This window comes from Anabrus simplex, chromosome 8 (genome assembly GCF_040414725.1).
Source record: "Anabrus simplex isolate iqAnaSimp1 chromosome 8, ASM4041472v1, whole genome shotgun sequence".
In the NCBI taxonomy this organism is placed as follows: Eukaryota; Metazoa; Arthropoda; class Insecta; order Orthoptera; family Tettigoniidae; genus Anabrus; species Anabrus simplex.
The window spans coordinates 158,380,874-158,405,149 of record NC_090272.1 but is presented as its reverse complement, the minus strand read 5'-3'; positions in this window follow the sequence as shown (position 1 = coordinate 158,405,149).

Here is a 24,276-nt window from a genome sequence, read left to right as displayed (position 1 = left end):
TCATCATCATCATCATCACCCACATAATATGTAAAACTGTGTAAAGTGAAACTTTTGTCTGACATTTTCAGGTGTCTTCAAGTAAAGGAAAGGAACACGTAATTACATAAGAATCCGGGCCTTAGTGTTCATGCATACAACTCATTCCTAGATATATGTTTATAGTAAGCAATAGGCCTATCAAGTTTCGCACACCGTAAATGACTTTATTGAGCTGAAAGCCGTGAAAGTTGCTCTCATTCGAGAGAAGGTAATTGTCTCATATTTCATGACGTGGGACTGGACAGCAAGTCCCCAAGGTGACGTAACAGTTCCACAACCTCTGAACTTATATAACGTGCCGGCCACGTTGAGGTCACTATCCCGAAAATTACAGCGGTCAACGGGTTACGTTCGTACCTTTTGGGCATTGTTAGGAGTAATGGATGGAATGTGTTGACAGAATATTTTATCTAACGCACCTAGCGGCATTACTCTCATGATTTATGGACTACGATAACGATTACGCATTCCTCAACTAACTGGGTTTTCTACTGATACAACTTATGAAATCAAACGTCGATATATTAAGAATTATTCTAGCTCCGCCACGAGAAAATAAAAGCGGGCTGAGTAGGTCAGGCGGTAGAGCGCTGGCCTTCTGAACAAAGTTGGTGGCTTCGATTCTGGCTCAGTCCAGTGGTAATCGAAGGTGGTTGAATACGGAAGCCTTGTGCCGGTAGATTCAATGGAACGTAAAAAATGTCATATGCGAGACATGTCAGGCATCTTGACATCTCCTGTAACCATAAAAGTAGTTCGTCCGATGTAAAACCAATAACCTTCTTCCTATCATCATTATGTTGTTATTATTATTATTATTATTATTATTATTATTATTATTATTATTATTATTATTATTATTATTATTATTATTACAGTACAAAAGCCCGCCTGGTGGCCGTGATCATTAAGACGTCAAGTCTGTATGATCTGACACCGTGCTTAGCCGGTTCGGGTCCCGATGGCAGAAAAACATTTCGCCACCTAAATATTGGCGGGCAGGGTAGGAGAGGTGGAGGTATACAGTTTCCATTTACTAGATTGCGTGCCCAAAGTCTTGATTCAATTTTAAACCTCTCCGCAGTGTTCATATGAAGGGAAGGAATAAGTCGCTGTTGATGGTGATTCATCCGTTGGATTCCTTTGCGGGTGGGGGCGGCAGAATAACACCCACGGTATCCCCTGCCTGTCCTAAGAGGTGACTAAATGGGGCCCAGCGAGTTCTGAACATTGAATTGTAGGTTAGCAACCACAGGGCCCTTAGCTGAGTCCTGGAATTGCTTCCACTTACTCGTGCCAGGCTACTCACTTTCATCTGTCCCATCCGACTTCCCCTGGTCAACACTTGTTCCTTTTCTGAACCTAACGATATTAGAGCACTCGAGGCCTAGGGAGTCTTTCTTTGTCCGATACTTTCATTTTTCAGAGTGTCGGATCCCTTACATGTTATCGCTCTGATTAGTGTTATATAGAAGATGGTTGTCTAGTTGTACTTCCTCCTAAAACAATAATCACCACCACCAATTTATCTGTTGGATGGATCAGAACAACTGGTGTTATTCGACAAGAGTAGGCTATGGACTGACATCAGGTTTCACTCTCACCCTACCTCATTCTCATCACCACACATGTAGACGCTCAGGTAGCCCAGGAGCGTCAGCCGAGCCGGACACTCCCGGCACTAAAAGCCATACGATAAAAAATATAATTAAAATACACAGATTAATAAAGGTTCAAAACTTTTCATTTCATTTTAAATTTAGAAGAGTAACATTATACAGTAAGATAAATGAAAACAAACATTTGTTAAAACACAGAATACCGAGCTCGATAGCTGCAGTCGCTTAAGTGCGGCCAGTATCCAGTAATCGGGAGATAGTAGGTTCGAGCCCCACTGCCGGCAGCCCTGATGATGGTTTTCCGTGGTTTCCCATTTTCACACCAGGCAAATGCCGGGGCTGTACCTTAATTAAGGCCACGGCCGCTTCCTTCCAATTCCTAGGCCTTTCCTATCCCATTGTCGCCGTAAGACATATCTGTCTCGGTGCGACGTAAAGAAAAAAACAACCAGAATATTGAAATATAATTACCGTATTTTTGGACACGGACATGACTGGCCGAAAGTATAATATACAGTTCACCTATTTATTGGACAGCCTAGCAAAGACAGTAAAGAAGTGCTCGATCCCTCCGGAAGGACGATAATAATAACAAGAAGAAGAAGTAGTAGGAGAAGAAGAAGAAGAATCTATCACTTTTCCCACATCGGTGGGGTCGCGGGTGTGAACTCTGTCACACTTATCGATTTGGACCTGTTTTACGACAGGATGCCCTTCCTGACGCAACCCTATATGGAGGGATGTAATCACTATTTTGTGTTTCTGTGGTGGTTTCTAGGGTAATGTGTTGTCTGAATAAGAAGAGAAGAGTGTTGAGACACACACAAATACTCATTCTCCGAGCCAAAAGAATTAATCAGACGCAATTAAAATCCCCGATCCAGCCGGGAATAGAACCGGAACCCTCTGAACCAAAGGCCTCAACGCTGACTATTCAGCCAAGGAGTCGGACAATAATATTAATAAAAATAATAATAATAGGGAGAAGAAGAAGAAGAAGACTTTCCGACAACCACAACAGTCGCCAGTTAGTTCGCTACCATGGCGATTGAACAATACTTCCACATCAGCGATGGCCGCCATTAATGGAGTTAGCCATTTAAATCTAAATTTTCATGAGTCCCTCTTCTTCAGAAGACGAAAAATGTATTGTATGTAAGGGTATTTTTCTAAAAGATAAACCGGGGAGGAGTGGATTCAGTGCAAAAAGTGCAAGTTCTTGTCTCACTTTCAATGTGCTTCTAAAAATAGTTTTTTTTATTTGTAGTAACTGTAAGGCTGATAACGATGATAGTGGTGATGACAGAATTTTCGAGGAGCAGAAACGTACACTAGGCCGTGTCCTTTGAATGAAAAGTTCTAGTAAATCATAAATCACTGATTATCATTTTATTATAATAGGGGTTATGTTTACACTGTTTCTTGTTAATAATTAGCTTGAGATTTTAAAATGATTTTATACAGGATTTATTGTTTTATAGGCTATGTGAATGAATTTTCAACACAGACCATTAAAAACGTGCTTAAAATAATGTTAATTAGGTCATAGCTAGAGGTGATAAACTCTTATATTAATTATGTTATATTATTTTAATGAATGGGGCTAAGCCTATTTTGAATTTAAATGGGAATTATAAATGTTTATCATATGCCCCGCAGCGGGGCATATTGTTACAGAATACCTCAGCTGACAAAAGTGCAGCCTATCGGCAAATGTGTGAAGGTTCTAGAAATTTTCTACCACAGTTCTTGTAATGAAGGTGTATTCTTTCTATTAGCACGATTGCAATTTCGTTTACTATTCGCATTAAAATGTAAAAATTCAAACCATAAATCGTTACAATACGCCTCGGTCTCCCTTATACCTGTTGTTATAGGTCTGGGTGAAAATGTATCCGATATAAAATATTATAAATTGCATTTTTCATTATTTTTTGTCGGGTACGGGATTTAGACACAGTAGAACTTATATTTCCGGAGATCATTTATAAGTTTGATGAAAGTAAGGTTGCCAGACGTATAATTGTTAAGGCGCAGTACGGTATTTTGATGGAATCGCACTTGGGCTGGTGAATATTAGGAAAAAAATTGCAAATTTTAACAATAAACCACGTGCAGCGACAGTACCCATATCTTATCTTAAAGTGGAAGGAGCATAGCACTGCACCCATATCCCGAGGTACAGTACCAAGCCACAATAGTGTGACCTCAATAGGATAGCCTCTTGAGATACTAAAATCACTGTGCTACGTGGTGGTCCCCAGCGTGGTAGCGCGTCATGTGAGGTGTCGTTTGATTCGTCTAAGCCAGTGGTCTTTAACTTTGGTACGCGTACCCCTAGGGGTGTGCCTAAGACTTCTAGTGGAATACGCGAGCAGCCTTCAGAAAGAAAAATGAAGAAACATTGAAATATAGAAATAATTAAGAAGAAAGTTATATTTGTATCTATGGAGCCACGCTACGCTTGGGAGTTTCACCTGGATTACGACGTGTGTCACGCCATGCAGGCACATGCGTCCCATTGAAATTTTGTTGGTTCCTAATGTCTGAATTCCAGAATTCAGATCGAAAATATTTCATCCTTGTTATTTGTCTAGAGTTTGTGAATTTTTTATACAATACAGGGTATCCGGTGTTACTTAATTATCACTATAATATACTTGACACAGACACAAACTATTAAATTTATTGTGTGTATTATAAAATCGTATTTAATTTCACAACCTCGTCTATTTGAAAGAATGGTTTATAATCAATTTAAAATGCCTCAGTAATCAGCCAGGTACTCATTTTTAAACCTATCGTTTAGGGATTTTTCGTAAGGGTACATTGAACATTTATTTATGAGTGAGGGGTACAATCATATAATAGTTTGACAGTGGTCTGAGCGATTTCTATAACTGTACGGTGAAAAATAATAAACATCGAACATTTTATAAAATAGCGGTCCTCGGAAGACCTACAAATTTCTCTTTTGTAATTGTCGCGACAAAATGGCTTCAAGATGATCGAAAAGGTATTCGAGGCGATAGCCCGGGTTATCAGAATTCGAAAAAGTTCAAAATCACCAATGCGTCTTAGTAATGGTGGCTGAACATCGTAAGGTGAGTTCCACGATACTGGAGCCCCAGCTGAGCGTACCTTTGGCCCCAGTGGTGGAAAGTGACTTAGAACTGATCACTCTCGTGTGATGTATTTTGCATTGAAGATGTATACACTTATCTAGAATCAGTCAACAAAATTTGAACAGTAAAATTTTAAAGTCATACTGTTTTGATACTTTTATGAGTATTAGATAATTCTTCCATAAAAATACGTCCATTCAGACGTTTGATCCACTCCAAATGTAGTCCTCTAATGATGTCAATGTTATAAGCTCCATGCGTGAAAAATGTCCACACTTGGTTCTTGTTTTAAAAATATACGAGTTATAATTACACTGATCAACAAACAAATGACTTTCGGTGGATACCTTGGTATCAATTACGCGTTCTACGATAACAGAAACATGTTGATTCAAAATATGTAAACCATTTTTCTCTATCACCCACCGTTCTTGAGATATAAGACACCGGACAGTAGCATACGTTTAACACTGTATCAAGGAAACCAACTCACAGTCAGGAGATTCACTGGAGCATTGATTGCTACATGGAGTACTAATGAACATGGCTTTAGCTAAGATTAGTACAAATGCACTACATGGCACATATTGGATTTGATTTTTTACATAGCCGCACGTAGCTAAACAGAGCTGGTGAATTTATGCAAACTCTGGACCACAAAATGTCGCCGACAATAAAGAACAAGAAAATTAATATATTCGGATTTGCATTAAAAATAACGGAAAACTACGAAAACAATTCTTGCTGAACGCTTTTTCATAAAAAAGTAAAACTTTGTCAGCATCTTCAAAATCTGACTTGATAGAGCAAAATGGTTTTCAGATTTGAAATCATCATGAAAAACTGCACTGGAAACAGTAAGTATCATGTCAGATATCTACCCCTTGTAAGTCAGTGTTAATTTCATACAGCGTGTGTTGCAGTGGGTATCCTAACAAATCAAAAAAATTCGCTCTCACAGTATAACTCTTACAGTAGTTTCAAAAATGCAATATGGTTAAAATACTTTGCTCAAAGACGGCCCAATTCTACATTATACTACATTACTGTATAATAGCAATTGTTACCATTTCCAGTCCATTAAGGGGAGTGGTAATGCTGTATCTCGTCAATGTTCAAATAAGCTGAATAAATGAACCTTTTTCTCAGTAGCCATTGAATATAGAAAGATACATTTTTAATGTGATGTCAATTCATGTCTTTTGCATACACTGATCTAGAATAGCTTTAACATATATGCTAAGAAAAAAGTTATGATTCTTTAAACATAATCCCAAATTTTTATTTTTCTGCAGATATTTTATTATAAAAAATAAATTATTCAAGAAATGTCAACCAAATTATATCCATGCTACCATAACAGAATCGCGAACATTTTGTAAACATTTAACGGAAATGCACCCAGTAGATTCTGAGAAAAGGGATCATTTGTTTCGGAAAAGTTATTTTGAGTGAGTTGCATTTAAAAGTACAACTTTCGGTAAATCTCACCTACTGCATAATAGAAGCTTTAAAATCCTCCGTCAAAATAACACCGCGTCTTGCGGTTCAACCTCAAACAGGGCACCCAACTAATAAAACATATATTTCTCTTCAAAACACGCCAAACCACAGCCTTCTAGAGTGAATAGTCCCTGAGTTATGTGTAAATCAGTAATACATTGCACAAAACGTGTCTTGAAATAGAAGAGCACCAATATATTAAATAAATTATTTAAAATATTAAATATTCGAATATTTGAATAAAACAAATGGCACGTGAAACATAACGATTCACAGTTAATGAAACGTAAAAAAGTGAAAATTTCAACATTTTCCGAGATGGACTTTTACGACTTCCCTTAACGAGTATAGGAGTATACAACTAACAACGATGTAAATAACATAACAGTACTCATGTAGGGACAAATAAACATCATAAAGAACTTTGAATACATTTTAATAACGAAGATGCTATTTAGTTCTTTTTATGACGTCCACATTTTAAACGTTTTATGTTAATTATACACCAAGTACACATGTCCTTTCGGAAATGTATTTTTTAAATAAATTATGCGCCAAATACCGAGGCTTTAAAAATAAACTATGAATTTTTCTGTTCATGGACCACGTGTACACATTTCTAAATTTGTGTAGATATTTTCCATTAGCAAACAAGTAGACAATGAGGTAGCCATTTTTGCTTTGAAGTGATATAGATTTCTTGAAGCAATCTCTCTCTGATACCCTTTGCCAATCTACAGTGACAGAAAGAAAAGATGAAAAAACAAACTATGGACCATTCAGCATGAACCATGACTCAAATGATGCTACGGACGAAATATTTTGGGCCATGGCCAAGGAGGAACAGTGACGTTTAAAATCCTCCTAATTAAAGTATAAACTAACTTTTACGGCTAATGAAGGGTTTGGCGTCTTAAACCCATTATACAAATTTTTTTCAAGTGATAGCTAAGTTTTGAAATTAATATAACGTAGTGGTGTGATAAGTAAATGAATTAAAAATTGGAATTTTACGGCCTTAATAAAAAGTGTCAAAACGCATTACTCACAGTGCTAAATTTGTTTTTAAATGTGCGGAAAAATTTGCATTGGCTTATCTAAAATAATACTAAAGCTATGGCAATTTTAACATGTCGCAGTCATTGAGCCATCTTCTCCCACTTAAACGTTGAATGAGTGCCAGACCACATATCTCTAAAAAAAAAGATGCCATATTTCTAAATATCTCCATCCCGCATTCTTCACGGTGACCAAACATGTCTTCTATTTTGTAAGTGTTAACATTTTAACTGTGGTAAGTATACGTTCCTACCAGATCTATATTTATCTCAATTGTAAACGGAGGTAGCAATCGGGTTCATCACGAGTTGGTATCGCGGTTTTAATAAACGAAATGAAGGTCAACGGCCGCGTTCGGAAAGCCAAACGTCATTAACAGAAACCAGACGCGTTACGTAAAACATATCGATTACATAGGGGGTCATGCTATACATCGTCCTGCCCGTGCCTAACACAGGACCACCTGACCACTTTATGTAACTATTTACCTTATATAACGTGGCAAAGAGTTTCTTTTTCTTCTGTGCTACGGAGAAACAATTAAGGTGGTGAATTCTCTATTGAACGTCAACGGACATAGCAATTAGTACTCTTAATACTCTAATCAAAATCACTGACTTTTCTCGGTTTGAAGACCATCCACCTGTGTTCAACTGGATAGTCATTAAGTCAATATCATGAAGTGATATTCAAAGAATCCTATATGGCTCCGATAACAGAATACAGTTATAATTAATTATGAACTTCAGATTTTACAGTACTTAAAGATAATATTGTTCCCTACAAGGGGCTGATGACCTAGGTGTTAGGCCCTTTAAAACAACAGCCATTATCATCGTGTTTCTTACACATATTTCTCACTTTATGAGAAGGCCTGCAGATTACGATGTATCGTGCTGTCAGCACGACGAATCCTCTCGGCAGTTATTCTTGGCTTTCTAGACTGACTAAAGATCAATGACCATAGTTATTCCTTGAGAGTGAGTTCACATGACCTTTAACAATAAGAACTGTACAATTTCAGTTCAATGGACATCCTGTTCTATGTATTTTTAATGGTGCATTCATTGCAGAGACTACATTAATCACTCTAACACGGTTCAATACAGTCTGCTTCTAGGTCAATGCACGTGCGCTAGTCAGAAGACAAATAAATTGCTGGATTGTGTGTCCACTGATGTCGCTCCGACCTATGCTCATCATCGTACAAGAGCTTCCGTCTAGTCAGCGCATCATTAAGCGTACAACGTGACGGCGTGAGGTCCGGTGAATATGGAGGATACGGGATGCAATCAAGTTGCATCTCCTCAAATGTTGACACTGTTGCTCCAACAGTATGTGATGTACGTCGTCGTGTTGGATTCATCCATCTGTCACCATACTGATTACGCATCTTACGATGCATGTCTATGGTCATCAATCCTTACAAACGAACGAACCCAGCAGTACTCACACACACTGCTAAGAGCTGACTGGACAGGAATTGGAGTGCTGTCTACTTGACAGCATCTTCAGCCACGCTGTTTGTCTTCCTTCACCGCGTTCACTGCCTCTCCTCAAAATAATTCACTACTCTGTTCCAAAGGTACTTCTTAGTCCAAGGTGATTGGTTCGATCGCGCCTAATTCAAGGTGCTTAAAAACTCTAGCCTCGTATCGGTAAACGTACTGGCAAGTAAAAGAACTCATGCAGGAAGACATTCCGGCACCTAGGCGTCTCCAAAAATCGTACACATGGTTAGCAGAACGTAATACCAATAACTTTTAACTTTCTCTCAATGAATATTAGTCTTTAAAGAGGCTGATGTGCCAGAAATTGCCCTGAAAAGAGACTCTTATTTATACGTAGCGTTGATCTAAATCTACTTACAGGGGATTCTCGATTGTTTTTTTTTCCTAGTTGTTTTACGTCGCACCGACACAAATAGGTCTTACGGCGACGATGGGACAGGAAAGGGCTAGGAGTGGGAAGGAAGAGGCCGTGGCCTTAATTAAGGTACAGCCCCAGCATTTGCCTGGTGTGAAAATGGGAAACCACGGAAAACCATTTTCAGGGCTGCCGACAGTGGGGTTCGAACCTACTATCTCCCGAATACTGGATACTGGCCGCACTTAAGCGACTGCAGCTATCGAGCTCGGTGATTCTCGAATTACACCACCGTTCAAGTGTCAAATGTCTGCCCCAGTATTCGATCCTATAACTTCGAAAATTGGGTACCTACACTGAAACATCTACGCTTTTGTAGTCGATCAGTTGATATGAAGTAGCAATACTGAACCCAAAACGTTTCTTGTGAGATTAATCAATAATTCCTTTGTTTGCTAATTTCAACACACTCTGATTTTGCTATTTCTTAATTGATAACGCTCTTTTAGTGTAATTCCCCACTGTGCCATTTCCAGTGATTTATTTCATCATGTATGCATGCCATTGCTGGACATTTTATCACAACACTACGTAGAGACCTTTGGTTCATGTAATAGATTGCATTTGACATTTTAATTTTCAAAACCTTGGTTCATCAATGAAGAGTGTAATTATGATGTATTGTGTCACTCATAACTTATACAGCGATTCCTTTCCTGACCATCGAAGATTAGACTGTATTCTTAAGATACAACATGGATCATATGGTCTTTTCAAAATGTATTTAACTTTCACATATTTAGTCCTGCATATTAGCGCATTATAATCCACACTAGTGATGTCGCTAATGACTTGTCTGTTTGTTAATGGGATTAGGAAGGAAACGACTGTGTCTTTGTTATGTATCACTGACTTAGGTTTGATGTAGGAAACTCCGTAAAATCTAAAACTGAGGGAGGGATTTGAACTCACAGTTCTTCTCAATTACTCTGTATGTTAGGATTTAAAATAATATTTGCTTATGAAAATCGACGCTGGGTCATGCAGGCAGGAAGGTAATATGCTGAGTGTGGTGTGGTTATTGTTTAGAGGGGGAAAACATAACATCATCAATCCTTCATAACAAGAACTGAAGGAGGAAGTTTGGGGTATCCATGACGGAAAGTGGAGATCATAAAAGGCAGAATGAACAAATTACCATCTAAAACTCGCAATGAGAATTGACCAAGGAATATTGGATAAATATCGAAAGAGAAGGTGATAGAGTACTAGTTATAGAAGGCGTCCCGTGACCGTCTCATATGTCTCAGAAGCTGTGAGACGCTTGGAACACAAATGCATGACAATGGTACTCTATTGAAAGGAAGTAGAACCGGACAACCATCTTCTCTTGACACTAAACGGCGGGGAAAATATTAGAGTTCATACCATTAGAAAAATATAGATATCAGCCGAAGGAAGGGAAGGGCGAGAGTATGAGGACTTTCTAGGTTCCGTTAATCTAATTCCACCAGGGTCGAGAGGAAACAACAGTTAACTATGGATTGTCGGATAGGGAAATTGAAAACGATGAGCCTGCCACAGGAAAGCGGTAGCCGTTTCAGTCACAGATAGGGACCTGTGGTTGTCAATCTACACTCCGGCTTTCAGCCTGCTATCGGGAGGTGATAGGTTCGAACCTCACTGTCGACAGCCCTGAAGGTGATTTACCATCGTTTCCCGTTTTCACGCCAGGTGAACACTGGTGATGCACCTTAATCAAAGTAACGGTCACTTCCTTCCAATAAAAGCAAAGCCATCTCTATACAGGCCATTAAAGTCCTTGGAAGAGTGAAATGTTAAGGCGACCACTAACCGTAACTTCGGCACTAAGCGTTGGCCGTTTTCGTCCCCAGGAATTAACGTGATACTCAATTTGGTGAAGATAGAGAGAACCTCAGGACCATGTGCATCTCGGCAAGTGGGAATTTCGTTTCTTAAAATCTTCGGCTTCCTAACGGGGAATCGCACCTACGTCTCCTCCCGATGAACCGAACACGAATATACCGCCTACGCTAGGCAGCCCCTTAGTAAGTGTACTTGTAAAGACATAGCAAGTTAACAGACAGCATGATGCACAGCCTGTGCCTACAAACAACAGCTTTCTTTTCTCTCAAGACATTAGTACAGGAAGCATGATTTAAGCCCTGATAAATTTCAGGTTTGTTTGAACACCGGTTTCATTGTTGCGAATTTGTTGGTGCTAATGATAGGCTGTCCCTTAACTCTCCCAAGTGATTTGTAACGGCTGTACGAAGCTAAGGTTGTCAGGTTATAATTCTCGCTCCTTCAAGACGAGTCGCTCAGAAGCTACTTTGCGGTCCAAATAAAGACGATTAAATCAAAAGCCGGCGACGACTTCATCCGTAAGAGTCCGTCTTAGTTACATGCTATACTCAAGAGATTGCGTGCTGTGCCAATCATAGGATCTGTGCCAAGTGAGGATTTGCTCACGCATCCACACCTCTAATGTGTTCAGACAGTTCTCACAGCAACATACATGCATTTCAATTCTTCACAAACTCGTTTTGTTTACATTTCAAAAGCCATAAATAGCTTTACCCGAGTTTAAGAGTGTGAAAATTTGTTAGACTAGTGATTCGTAGTCATTTCACCGCTTTAAATAATAATAATTAATAATAATCCCGATCTATAAAGCCAAGAATAACGGCCGAGAGGATTCGCCGTGCTGACCACACGACACCTCGTAATATCCAGGCCTTCGAGCTGCGCAGCGGTCGCTTGGTAGACTCCTTGGGGGTTGTTGCCCCATGGGAATAATAATAATAATAATAATAATAATAATAATAATAATAATAATAATAATAATACAGTAGAACCCCGTTTATCCGAAATAAAGGGGGCAGAGCCACTTCGGTTGACGTGTTTCTTTCGGATGACGCATGGTAAATATTTTCGGAAGTTAAATGTCGAAATAAAAATGCATAGACTCTGTTAAGCAAATGTGAATGCTGTATATTAACATTAAAATGTTTAATGTCACTCATTGTATAAAATCAGTGATTGTCTTCTGAATTTTCTTGGTGCAGCGCTGTCGTGCAGCTATGTCGCACAACCGTTTAAATAACCAATAGGCTATATCATCCGGTGTAGATTCATTGCTTTGTTCAACAAAGCGCAAGGTGATCTGAAACAATTTCTTTTGTTACTACTGAACTGTATACAGTAATCTTATTATGTATGTTCAGTCCGTCAGCGATTCCGCTGGTGGGATCCTCAACAGCTCTGCCATCAGCTGTCATAGATGGCCTAGGTATCACTGAAGAGGCGTACTAGGGAAATGAGGAGTGAGGTATTTTCCCGTTGGTAATTTTATTACAGTAGTGTAATTAAAGCGTGTGGTACTGTATTTTATAAAAAAAAATCGATATCAATCAAGCTGCAGTATAGTCCGAGCAGTAAACAAGATGAAACTCCCGCAACTGAAGTAACATTAACCATGGTCTACATAATCTTCATGACGAATACAATAATAATAATAATAATAATAATAATAATAATAATAATAATAATAATAATAATAATAATAATAATAATAATAATAATTCCTGCTTGTTCAAGAAAAATATATCAAGGAGCGAACTAGAAGGTAAGAAACGGTTTTGTTTTATGCTACACGTTCATAACTGGCATAATTCATAATATAAAAATAGGGTTTGCCTAGTAGTTCTCAGCACATATTGCAAGATAATTACTAACATTGACGACTAAGAACGAGAGGGGTTCTACTGTAATAATAATAATAATAATAATAATAATAATAATAATAATAATAATAATAATAATAATAATAATAATAATAATAATAATAATAATAATAATAATTAGTGCGGTAGACTGAGAAGAGTGTTGTTCGGCTCTACAGCGGCTAGTTTTATTACTCTTGAAGGTCTGCTTTCCAGAGGTGGAGGAGCAGTTCCCCTCCGTCGGCTGTCCTGAGAATGGTTTTCCGTGGTTTTCCATCTCCTCCACAAAGTCAAATGCCGTGTCAGATACTTTTATATGCCACAGCCGCCATCCCCTCACCTTCTCCGCACTCCAAATCACCGCTTTAGCATGAGAGACGTTGTCACCCTCTAGGAGGCCCGCCATATCCTTTCCAGGGTAGGAAATGAAAACGTTCCATTAGCAGTAGTAGTGAGGTAATGCAAGCTCTGAGATGGTATAATTTATAATACTGTTTCAGTTTCTTAGCTTCCTTCTTCTAAGTAGAAACCTAAGTCCTATTGAACATGTCTATCAGCACCAAAATTAAGAAATGTATATTGAGGGAATTTCACCGCTCCCTTACTTTTATGAAGGGCCAATAGATAACGCATGTTCATTTTAGGACTTGACTGTGGATTTATGGTCGGATGATTTTCCTGCTGGCACGTGTTGAACCTTATGAAAATCCTACCAAATATCTCTGGGATTCGAACCTATGCCAACTCGCCAACCCTTCTGGGATGTATATAAAATGCAATTACAATTGCCAGACTGAGTGGCTCAGGCGGGTGGGGCACTGGCCTTCTGACCGATGGTATTTGAAGGTACTCAAATCCGTCAACCTCGTGTCGGAAGATTTATTGGCACGTAAATGAACTCATGCAGAAATAAATTCCGGCACCTCGGCGTCTCCGAAAATCGTAAAAGTAGTTAGCGGAACGTAAAGCCAGTAACATCATTATTTATTGTAATTAATATTCCTCATAATGGCTATATTAGCTCCCTCTGTGTATCAGTGGTAGAAAGTCGTCCTCCATATGGCAAGATTTTTGAAGAGCAGGGAAAAGTCCATTCGATACTCCATGTTGGTACGATGTCGGCACCTAAACTTTGTGCGGTGACATTTCGAGTTTACCAGAAAAAAATTAAACCCAACCATAGATCGTTGTACAGAAATACGGTTTACTTTACCAACTGGTAGAGATAAATATCCATGCACAGACAATGGCTTCAAAGTGAAATGCTTGCACGTGTAGCTGAGGCCATATTTTCATTATTATTATTATTATTATTATTATTATTATTATTATTATTATTATTATTATTATTATTATTATTATTATTATTATTATTATTATTATTATTATTATTATTATATCTGCATTAATTTTATATAATAACGCTGGTTTCAATATTATGTTCAATAAAGCTTTCAGAAATAAATGTTTTCTATAAGTTACGTTAATAAATTTCAACTAGGCTAAATCATTACCAACATTAGATGACAATTACTGTACATTCCAGCTAACAGTTTTGAATCTTTATTAAATAGAAACACTTTTAAAATGCACATCACCGAGCTCGATAGCTGCAGTCGCTTAAGTGTGGCCAGTATCCAGTATTCGGGAGATAGTGGGTTCGAACCCTACTGTCGGCAGTCCTGAAGATGGATTTCCGTGGTTTCCCAATTTGACACCAGGCAAATGCTGGGGCTGTACCTTAATTAAGGCCACGGACACTTCCTTCCCACTCCTAGCCCTTTCCTGTCCATCGTCGCCGTAAGACCTATCTGCGTCGGTGAGAGTAAAGCAACTTGCAAAAAAAAAAAAAAATGCGCATCATTATAAACCGTGTTTTCAAAGCATGCCACCAACAAGAATTACTGAATGAAAGTAGTGCCTAGCCATAATGTTAATTCTTGTGATGTATGAGTGTAAATTCAACGTCAGATATTCTCGAAGATATCTACTTTCCTATCTCACTCACATCTGGGTTCGTATCTGACTAGGTGATTCCCGGCTGCTTCTTTCTTCACGACTACACTGGTTTCAGGTTTTACTAATTGATCTTGTAAAATACTCTGTTGGTATGCCGTATCTGAACAAAAGTTTTCAGTCATTCTTCTGTAAATCCTGTATCATTCTTAGGATATTGATCTGTAGCAGCATGAAATTACTTCACTTAGTCTACCGTCTTGTACCTTGTGGTGTAGAGGTTTTCCAGAGAGTCCGCCGGCTGATTCTGTCCCTGGCTGAAATCTTCACTCGATTTCTTCCTCTCATTTCCACTGCCAGTCGCATGTCTTTATTTAGGTCTTCCACGTGGCCTTACTCGCTATATCTTGGTAACGAAAGTTTGTTTTGCTACTCTGCTATATTCCATTCTTTGAACATTTTCGACCATCGTATCTTGCTTTGTTAAACTCTCTCCAGCTCGGGTGGGAATTTAAGACTGGGCCTTGTGGTCTGATTTCTTATTCTGTTCCTTCTGTTTTTTTACTTTAATTCTGCGGAGGAATCTAATTTCTGATGCCTCAGGCTTGCTTCGGTGTTTGGTGGTCAGCGCCAAAGTTTCACAGCCATAGGGAGAGCTAAGGAGACATATTACTTTGTAAACTTGGGTTAAGCAATATTCTCTTCAACACAACGAGGAACCGCCCCGTGACCCGGCATCGATCTGTTATCTCACCGGCTAGTCTACCAACCTGCTGCATTGCTGTCTCCAAGTATTCCAACTCTGTGGTCTGCTCCAGCTGTGTCCCATTACTTAGTGTAATCCATTGTGGGATGGTGGGTCGACGCGATATCATCTTGAACTTCGCCTTGCTTGCATTGAATTTCATGTCACTCTCCTCTTCAGCTCCTCCTCGCAGATTAGCAGGTTCCTCAGGAGTTTCTCCGGACAACAGCAAATGGTCTGCGAAGGCGCAGTGAGTAAGGTATACTCCCCTTAAACAATTTAACCCAATTTTGAACTTCTGCACCTTCCAGCTATACGCCTTGATTACGTCAACCAAGGTGTCAAAGCACACTTCTTTAAGAATGAAATAAGATTGGGAAAATCAGCACCTACAAGAATTGGTTTATGTACTAACCAAGGAGACTTTTAATGTTGAGGACCTGAGGAACCAATTGCTTCTGCCATCTACTGCACAATATGCAAAACATTTGGAGAGAATAGTGGCTAAGTGTAAAGTGATAGACATAGACTTCTACACTACAAGCGCCATTTTAGAAACTGGATGAAGGAAAATCAGGAACTCAGACACGTCATGACCCGATAGGCCATCCACGGCTTTTATCACAAAATATGCGCGACCAAATCGTATCACAATCCCAGCGAAAATTTTATATGTGAACTGTGTAACAACAATGTGCACAAAAAGAACAATGTCATTAACACATTATAGTAAGATGTAATAAGTGTTCTGTAGATGTTATAATCTTTCTTTGGCCTTTCAACTGCAAGACATTCTTATTATTACGTCTTCTAAGAATGTTATGAAGAGAAGCGGGCTGAGAAGGCATCCTTGGTTGAGTCCCACTTCAGTCTCAACTCTTATCAGACTGCAATGAATTTTCTCCTGTTATACATCAAGGTCTGTATAGAAATAATTTGTGGTCATTAAGGTTCTTAGTATGGGCAGGCCAGCCCAAAACCCTAAATTGGATCCTATAGACGCCTGTGAGAAGACATTGGAACATCGACTTAGCTCCATACACCAACGACCTACATCACAAACTGCTAAGTAGGGTGAATGATCTACTACTCCTCCACGGATGTTCGGTCACTTTGGAGAAAGTCTCTTCAAAGAGTCAGAAATGTTTTAAAGGCAAGAGGTGGACCACAACTTCGTATTAATGTTCATTACTAGAATAGTACATTATGCAAGAAGCTTATAGTGGCAATACTTAAGACACGAGTGTGTTTATAAAACGAGCGAAGTGAGTTTTATAATTTCCATACTAGTGTCTTAATTACCATTATAGGCGAGTTGAATGCGACTTTTTATGCTCGACGATAATTATAACTCTATTTCTTAAATATTCATAAATTTCTGTCGAGATTTCGCTTGACAGTTGAGTTTACTGAAGAGAGCGCAGAGTGCATGCGCTGGGTTATTGATTTTCCGTGGGTGGATCAGAGACCTTGACAATGTCATACGTTTCCAAAGCGTTGATAGAAGGTTATCATTCGAATACAAATGGTTTATTGTACAGTTGGTGAAGTGAATTTGAGGCAGTGCCATGTGGTTGTGGAATATCGGAAGTAGAAGGTGCATTGATGTTAATATGTGTGTCCGACATGTTTGATTTTGGAAACAAGTGCGAAGCTAGTGCGTTGAGCGCAGGTACGATGCTATCGTTACCTAATTGGTCAAACAGTTGTATCATAATGAAAATCTGAACTCTGATTGGTGGAGAATCTGTATCATAATGAAAATCTGAACTCTGATTGATGAAAAACCTGTATCGTAATAAAAATCTGAACGCTGATTGGTGGAGAGCCTGTATCATAATAAAACTTGAACTATAATGAGCCTCATTAAGATTCAGTTTTCTGGCATATAATATTTATATTTCGGCATCGTCAAGCATTAAGTATGTTACAGAAATTGTTTAGAGTAGGTATCTGGACACGTTTGGACATACTGTATAGTGCTGCACAATTGGGAATCTATGCCGATTCCATTTTCCACATACATTTTTAGCTCAAATAAATTATATTTTAAAGCTCTAGAGAAAAATTGCCTCTTATACCAATGCTGGAGTCGAGAGTTGAGGATAAATGAACTGAGAAATATTCCATTTAAAAGAAATTTTAGCTGAGTATTTATGTAGCACTAGAATTAATGAACCAAAGCACTCATAAAACTATTATTCGTTAATCGAACACAGAACATGAGTATATTTGACCAAAAGGCTGCATGATACTTTATATGTCATAAATTTATAGCACTAATATAATTTAGTATTCGATGTTCTTTCCTGGCAAGAGACTATTAACATTCTAATCCAAGCGCCTGTTGAATATTTAGCGCTCAGTCAAGTGTTATGTTGTTTACCATCAGATCACTTACATCCACATCGGCATTCGACGCTTTGTTGACTTACTCAGTAAACTAAACGTACTGTTTATACTGCTTCTGTTTTATCAGCGAGAGTATTTTTGCTTTCGGTGTATATCCTAGACCAGGAGAGTCCACGGATATTTTCTCTGCTAGGGGCTTTACGTCGCACCGACACAGATAGGTCTTATGGCGACGATGGGGTAGGAAAGGCCTAGGAGTTGGAAGGAAGCGGCCGTGGCCTTAATTAAGGTACAGCCCCAGCATTTGCCTGGTGTGAAAATGGGAAACCACGGAAAACCATTTTCAGGGCTGCCGATAGTGGGATTCGAACCTACTATCTCCCGGATGCAAGCTCACAGCCGCGCGCCTCTACGCGCATGGCCAACTCGCCCGGTACGGATATTTTAGCTAATGATGCATTCTCAGAAGAACTGTTAAAATTGGAGGAAATATGGTAAGGAAGGTCTCCTCTGCTGGCATCGCATCACATACAGTGCTTGCTGAGGAAAAAATAACTTTTTGGGCAAAGCTTTGGTTCTTTTGACGGCACAATCAAATTGAGTGACGTGGGTTCGAAACCGATGATCTGCGGCAGGATTTTCAATTGAAACCGGGAAGTTAACTTTCAAAACCTGTAGTGAAATCGCAAATTGAATCTTGGTGCTCGATATAAATACTGAAGGAAATAAATAATTATTATTAACTGTCATTTAATAACTAAGTTCATATTCGTAAGAAGACAGAATTGAAACGAAGAAGGCTTTCAGTTTGTTTTTAAATTTCAAATTGGTAAAGAGCACTCTCTCTGCATCAACTATTCATGACAACCAAGAAAAAATTTGAACAAATCTGTGTCCTTATGCTAAGAAATTCTTTAATTTGATACATGCAGGATGATCTGGTTCTAAATTTCTGCATTGCAGTTATGGCAGGTCATTCACACGAGGTAGCATTGAAATGATCGAACAACCACTTGTCTCTTTACCAATTTATGAACTTTCTCAGGTTTAAATCTCGCGCTGTGGGTGGTGGCGGTAGAATATAATCCGCGGAATACCCTGCCTGTCATAAAAAGCGACTAAAGTGGCCACATGGCTTGTAACTCGTGAGCGTGGGTTGGCAACCACGGGTCTCATAGGTGAGTCCTGACACTGCTTCCATTTGTACCATGTTCCTGACTTTCATCTCTCCTATCCGACCTCTCTTGGTCAACTCTTGTTATTTTTTGAGCCGGACGGTATTAGTTTTACGAGGCCTAGGGAGTCAGTCATTTTCACGCCCTTCGTGGCCCTTGTCTTTCTTTGGCCGATACCTTCATTTTTCGAAGTGTCGGATCCCTTTTTTCCCTTTTATTTTTCCATTTAATTAGTGTTAATAGAGTTATGATTGCCCAGTTGTACTTCCTCTAAAAACAATAATCACCGGGCGAGTTGGCCGTGCGGTTAGGGGCGCGCAGCTGTGAGCTTGCATCTGGGTGATAGTGGTTTCGAACCCCTCTATCGGCAGCCCTGAAGATGGTTTTCCGTGTTTTCCCATTTTTCGCACCAGTAAAATGCTGGGGCAGTACCTTAATTAAGGCCGCGTCCGCTTCCTTCCCATTCCTAGGCTTTTCCTATTCCATCGTCGCCATAAAACCTACATGTGTCGGTACGACGTAAAGCAAATAAAAAAAATCATTGCCAACAGCACTCTCAGGTTGAAAGAAAATGTCCTTACTTGCCAGTGCAAGAATGCATTCATTAATATTTTGGTGTTGTACGAGTTTATGTCCATAAGCCCATGTGTTCAAGTTATGCGTGTCTTCTAAAGTCAGCGCTTTGCAGATATTACAGTGTCACACTCATTACTCTGTATATAGCTATTATTCCCGATTTCATTCCTATCAGGTGACCAATGGATTCCTTTGGTCGATCTGCTTTGCGGATATTTATTCTTATGTGCGTTAAAATTGATCTTAGCAAACCTAACGTGCCCTTATGCTCACAAATGAAAGGCTCAGACTCTCATGAATTCAGCTGGGCAGCAGGTAAAGTCGTATATTCTCGCTCCTTAGTATTCATCATTGAAGTGTGCCATACTTACCTCACCATCCACACTCCAATCGTACCTGTAGCAAGGAACATTATGCAACACAACTACGTTTCTGATACATTCACTGCCTGGCCATTCTAGGAAGTAATGTTGGTCTTAAGAGACATCGAAGTGCTAGATGATGATAATAATAATAATAATAATAATAATAATAATAATAATAATAATAATAATAATGGCGTATGGCCTCTGTAGAGGCCCGGTACAGCTCTTTCGAGTTGACACGGTATCCTGCCGTCTGTGAGAATGGGGCTCTACGTAGGACGAATTCTAATGCTGAAGACGGCACACACACCCAGCCCCAAGCCACTGGAATTAACCAATCAAGGCTAAAATCTCCAACCCGGCCAGGAATCGAACTCGGGACCACTAGGCCAAAGGCCAGCATGTTAACCATTTAGCCATTGAGTCGGAACTACAAAGTGAGAGTAAATCCGCTGACACAGGTCTCACGAATTCAAGCCCTCTTAAATGACTGCCGACAGTGCTTGGATTTCATTCTCTACTCTTGCGCTGAAGGACAAGTGCGCCTTTACAGTTAATCATCTGTGTCATTCTGCCAACCAGAGGGTGAGACAAGGCTGAACATGAACTCAGTGAAGAACCAAAAATATCAGTGTTGCGATTCAAATTTGACCTCGGCTATCAAATATCCTATGTATGTTCTAGATAGACCCTTTAAATGGATAATTCTACAGTCTCAGTGACTGTGGATTTTCGTGAGGAAGCCATTCTTACACATAAGCCTCCGACATGAATCCTACTGATTGAGCAGCGATAAATACCCGGACATTAAGTTAGAGCACATTTAGATATACAGAGGGATTAGAATCAACCCTGCCAATCCAGTTGCAAAGAATATATCTGCAGGTCAATGTGGCCAAGTACGGGGCAGCATCATTTTCAGCGTGCACATATCTCACCATACGATCGAAAGGAAAAACTCTTACAACCAAGTTAAACCAGCAGAGCTTTATTAGAAGAGGTTCGTGGCGGTGGTGGTAGTGGCGTTATTGATTTAAGAGGAAGTGCAACTAGGTGGCCATCCCTATTAACCCTTATCACGAAGGATAAAGGAAGAAGGTCCAGTGCTTAGAAAGATGAAGGTGTCGGTAGGAGAAATGAAAGGACACGTAAGGCGTGAAACGGAATGACATTGCAGGCCTCGCAATCCCAAAACCATTTTGGTCGAAAGAGAACAAGAGGTGACCGAAGGACGTCGGATAAGTCTGATGAAAGTGAGGAGCCTGGAACAAGTAAGTAGAAGCAATGCCAAACTAAGTTAAGCGTCATGAAGTCTCCAATTCACGCTCACAAGTTGTTGAGTGCCCCAGAGAGACTGTTTCATTTTGCGGCGTTATGGAATACTTTGCAAGCAAAGACCATACCGTTTGCCAGTACGACATAGTTGTGATCTTGGGTGATTGATGGAACACAGTGGACATCAGACACTTGATACAGCCAGTCGTCTTCCTTAATTTAATCACATTGGATGCGCTCGTCGACGTGCTGAAGGAAACCAACGATCTTTCAGAGCTGGTTACCAGTTCGCGTCAAAAAGTGAGATGATTAATCATAAGAACCGCCGGACCAAATGGGATAAAGTATGCCTATTCAGTTCACTGCAGTCCATGTATTTACATTATTTATCACTCACCGTGTGACACTGATTCACCCTTGATTCTCAACCAGTTTTCGTACTTGGGATGCGGATGTTTTTATTAAAAAAGCCTAATAAATTTTAATTTTAAAATATATTTGTTCATGCAGGGTAAAATTTCTGGACGTAGGGGTCGCGGACGAAGGAAAAACTCTTGTCTGAGGAACTCACGGGATTGGACAGGACTAGATTCTAGTAGACTGATGAGGACAGTCGAACATCGTAGAGACTTCGCTGTGGTTGTGGCAAACCTTCAGTAATAGAGAAGGCACTACAAGAAGAAGTGTGTTCTAAAGCCCGCGCACTTAGATGTGAGCCGATTGGCGTTGATTGTGGACGGTTTGTGGTTTCTAATTATTTAGCTCTGAAGCGATTATCATTGCACAAATGTATGCGTTTCCGTATCCTGTGCAATGGCTGCATAATACCTACTGTCTAGTGTGTGGTAATGATGATACTGAAACAGGCTGCCCGCGATAGCCTACTCCGTCGAATAACACCAAAGGGCCTACTCAAGCCTTAACGTCACCATCCAACGGAAGAATCGCCATGAACAGCATCATATGCCCTGCTTCTATATACGAGCACTGTGGACGGAAAACGAACCCAGGGCCTTAGAGTAAGATACAGACCGCTACCTCTGCACCACAGACCTTGCTAATAATAATAATAATCATAATAATAATAATAATAATAATAATAATAATAATAATAATAATAATGTATTGGCTTTACGTCCTACTAACTACTTTTTTACGGTTTCCGGAGACGCCCAGGTTCCGGAATTTAATTCCGCAGGATTTCTTTTACGTGCCAGTAAATATACCAACATGAGGCTGACGTATTTGACCGCCTTCAAATACCACCGGACTGAGCCAGGTTCGAACTTGCCAAGTTGGGATCAGAAGGCCAGCGCATCAACAGTCCGAGCCACTCAGCCCGTCTTGGGAAAATCAAATATTCATAAATATGTCTTTCAATAAATGCTATTTTTTTGCTAGGGGCTTTACGTCGCACCGACACAGATAGGTCTTATGGCGACGATGGGATAGGAAAGGCCTAGGAGTTGGAAGGAAGCGGCCGTGGCCTTAATTAAGGTACAGCCCCAGCATTTGCCTGGTGTGAAAATGGGAAACCACGGAAAACCATCTTCAGGGCTGCCGATAGTGGGATTCGAACCTACTATCTCCCGGATGCAAGCTCACAGCCGCGCGCCTCTACGCGCACAGCCAACTCGCTCGGTTTTCAATAAATGAAACTCAAATTGAGAACGATCAATTTATTTGCATCTGTCTGTCTGTCTGTTAGGTCGTCAGCCCAGAGGCTGGTTGGATCCTCAAATAGCACCACCAAAGGTTATGCGGTTATAAGGGAACCCCAAAAACCAATGGCAGCACCAAAATGAGGCGTACTAGGCAAGGTGAGGAGTGAGGTAGTTTGCCATTGCTTTCCTCACTGAGTCAGAAAGTACTATTGCATCATGACTGACCCTATGAGCAGCACCTTTCATAACACGTAGATGCACTATTCGTGCTCTGAATGTCATTACTCAACACCACCCATACCCCAGCAACTTCCATATTGTCACAGCCATGGATGTTGACTGGGACTTCGGTGGAAGCTAGACTTTACTCTGGCCTGTGCCAAGAGATGGATGCAAAAGTACTGCATCCATCAAGAAATAACAGCAAGCAGTATTTGCATCTAAAGAATGGTTTTCAAGAATGGAATCTGGAGTCAACAAGAGACGGATTAAGAGCATCGAAAAGGGGAAACTAACTCAGGATCTGTTAAACTACCAAGCATGAAATAGTCAGTAATTTAAAGTATGTCATTAGGCCTGTTTGATAAAATATGCCTTCTATGCGTCTTTCAGTTACGGCCATCCATCAATACTTCAATCCCATCGACCGTCTGTACTCCAACGCCCTTCTGTGATAATACGTCTTTCAGTCACGACCATCAATCAATTCTTCACATCACCGCCTACACGGCTACTAGGTAACATCGCGTAACACATATTGTACTGTTAATTTCACGCTGCAAATTTTCATATGACCCCCAGGTTTAATACACAATTGTGTCAAAAAGCGTGAAATGCTGGGTATTCAATTGCGATACCAAACTTGGAACCATAAGCTATATAACTGTAACTACAGTAGTAGTTCTTGAGACAGTCAACGTTTTAACGGTAAGGTACCTATATTTTCAATTCATAACATGTCCGAATCGTTGGCTGAATGATCAGCGTCCCGGGTTCAATTCCCGGCCGGGTCGGGGATTTTAACCTTCCTTGGTTAATTCCAATGGCCCGGGGGCTGGGTGTTTGTGCTGTCCCCAACATCCCTGCAACTCACACACCACACATAACACTATCCTCCACCACAATAACACGCAGTTACCTACATATGGCAGATGCCGCCCACCCTCATCGGAGGGTCTGCCTTACAAGGGCTGCACTCGGCTAGAAAT